This window comes from Microcebus murinus, chromosome 20 (genome assembly GCF_040939455.1).
Source record: "Microcebus murinus isolate Inina chromosome 20, M.murinus_Inina_mat1.0, whole genome shotgun sequence".
NCBI lineage: Eukaryota > Metazoa > Chordata > Mammalia > Primates > Cheirogaleidae > Microcebus > Microcebus murinus.
In genome coordinates, this window is record NC_134123.1 from 44,236,339 (window position 1) to 44,239,219 (window position 2,881).

At 47.2% G+C, this 2,881-nt stretch overlaps 1 pseudogene; it reads left to right on the forward strand.

The window, feature by feature from the left end:
* The first annotated feature begins 2,562 nt into the window (after positions 1-2,562).
* On the forward strand, positions 2,563-2,654 carry LOC142863024 (uncharacterized; annotated as a pseudogene).
* The last annotated feature ends 227 nt before the right edge of the window (positions 2,655-2,881 follow it).

The window sequence follows — 2,881 nt, forward strand, 5'->3', positions numbered from 1 at the left end:
ACTCTAGGCCGGGCAAAACAGTGACACTCCATCTTTCAAGAAAAAGACAGCAAAAAAGAAAGGAGGAGAGAGAGAAAGAGAGAGAGAGAGAACAAAGAAAGAAAGAGAGAGAGAGAAAGAGAAAAAGAAAGAGAGAGAGAGAAAGAGAAAAAGAAAGAAAGAAAGAAAGAAAGAAAGAAAGAAAGAAAGAAAGAAAGAAAGAAAGAAAGAAAGAAAAAAGAAAGAAAGAAAGAAAGGGTCATACTGAGAATATTGATCCAAGAGCGACACCTAGCGACCATATATAGGCACCACCATCTACAGCCCAATTTGCCAGAGACATCTGGTCGACCTCAAGGCACCGTGGCAACGGAGGCCAAGGGCAACATGGAGAACAGAAGAAAAAGACAGAAAGAGAGAGAGAAAGAGAGAGAGAGAAAGAGAGAGAGAGAGAGGAAAGCGGCAGGGCCCTCTCCTCCCATTCCATACCCACTGTGTGAGAGAGAGAGAGAGAGAGAGAGAGAAGGAAAGAGAAAGAGAGAGAGAAACAGAGAGAGAGAGAGAAAGAAAGAAAGAAAGAAAAGAAAGATTGCTCATTGATCATAACCAGTTACAGATCTGTTTGTTCCTTCTTGACTCCCACTGCTCCACTTGACCAGGCTAAAATAAAATCAAATAAAATGAGGCCGGGCGCGGTGGCTCACGCCTGTAATCCTAGCTCTCTGGGAGGCCGAGGCGGGGGGGGGGGGGGATTGCTCGAGGTCAGGAGTTCGAAACCAGCCTGAGCAAGAGCGAGACCCCGTCTCTACTATAAATAGAAAGAAATTAATTGGCCAACTAATATATATAGAAAAAATTACCCGGGCATGGTGGTACATGCCTATAGTCCCAGCCACTTGGGAGGCTGAGGCAGAAGGATTGCTTGAGCCCAGGAGTTTGAGGTTGCTGTGAGCTAGGCTGATGCCATGGCACTCATTCTAGTCTAGGAAACAAAGCGAGACTCAGTCTCAAAAAAAAAAAAAAAAAAAAGAAAGGAGGAGAAAGAGAGAGAGAGAGAGAGAGAGAGAGAGAGAGAGAGAGAAAGAAAGAAAGAAAGAAAGAAAGAAAGAAAGAAAGAAAGAAAGAAAGAAAAAGAAAGAAAGAAAGAGTCATACTGAGAATATTGATCCAAGAGCGACACCTAGCGACCATATATAGCCACCACCATCTAGGGCCCAATTAACCAGAGGCAATGGAGGCCCAGGGCAACATGGAGTCGACCTGGGATGGGGGGGCATGGCGTCCGCAGCAGGCGATTCCCGGGCAGGCACATGAGCCGAGCCCAGGACGTCGTTCTCAGCGCCGTGAAAGGGAGCAGGAGCGAGAAAATCATGACAAAGTGACAGCAGCTCCCTTTGTAGCTCATCAGCATGGCATGGTGGCACATGCCTGTAGTCCCAGCTACTTGGGAGGCTGAGGCAGGAGGATTGCTTGAGCCCAGGAGTTTGAGGTTGCTGTGAGCGAGGCTGACGCCATGGCACTCACTCTAGCCTGGGCAACAAAGTGAGACTCTGTCTCAAAAAAAAAAAAAATCAAATAAAATAAATTAATGAGAGAGAGAAAGAAAAGGAGGGAGGCAATAAGGAGCATCAGGCAAGTATGGTGGCACACACCTGTAGTCCCAGCGACTCGTGAGGTTGAGGCAGGAGGATCGATGGAGCCCAGGTGTTTGAGGTTGCGGTGACCAAGGATACAGTGTACCATGTTCGATAGACAGAGGCAGACCCTGTCACTCACCTGAAAACTATACAAATATTAGGTACCCTAATAATTAAAAATTAAGCAAAAGGGGTTGGGCATGGTGGCCCATGCCTATATTCCTAGCAGTCTGGGAGGCCTAGGCGGGTGGATTGCTCAAGGTCAGGAGTTCAAATCCAGCCTGAGCAAGAGCAAGACCCTCTCTACTATAAAGAGAAAGAAATTAATTGGCCAACTAAACACACCAAAACACATATAATAAGCCGGGCACGGTGGTGCATGTCTGTAGTCCCAGCTACTCGGAAGGCTGAGACAGAAGGATCACTTGAGCCCAGGAGTTTGACGTTGCCGTGAGCCAGGCTGACGCCACAGCACTCTAGGCCGGGCAACACAGTGACACTCCATCTTTCAAGAAAAAGACAGCAAAAAAGAAAGGAGGAGAGATGGAGAGAAAGATAGAGAGAGAGAAGAAAGAAAGAAAGAAAGAAAGAAAGAGAGAGAGAGAGAGAGAGAGAGAGAGAAAGAAAGAAAGAAAGAAAGAAAGAAAGAAAGAAAGAAAGAAAGAAAGAAAGAAAGAAAGAAAGAAAGAAAGAAGAGAGTCATATACTGAGAATATTGATCCAAGAGCGACACCTAGTGACCATATATAGCCACCACCATCTAGAGCCCAATTCGCCAGAGGCAATGGAGGCCGAGGGCAACATGGAGTCGACCTGGGATGGGGGGGGCGGGCATGGCGTCCGCAGCAGCCGATTCCCAGGCAGGCACACGAGCCGAGCCCGGGAGCTCGTTCTCAGCGCCGTGAAAGGCAGCGGGAGCGAGAAAATCATGACAAAGTGACAGCAGCTCCCTTTGTAGCTCATCAGCATGGCGATCGAGTGTTCACAGGCACGTGTGATCCGTGCCTCCTAGTGTGTCGGCACATCCCCCGTGTGACGTGAAGCGAGGGGTGAAGGGGAACAGAGTTTGAGGTTGCTGTGAGCTAGGCTGACGCCACGGCACTCACTCTAGCCTGGGCAACAAAGCGAGACTCAGTCTCAAAAAAAAAAAAAAAAGAGAGAGAGAAAAGAAAGAAAGAAAGAGAGAAAAGAGAGAGAAAGAAAGAAACAAAGACAGAAAGAAAGAAAGACAGAAAGAAAGAAAGAAAGAAAGAAAGAAAGAAAGA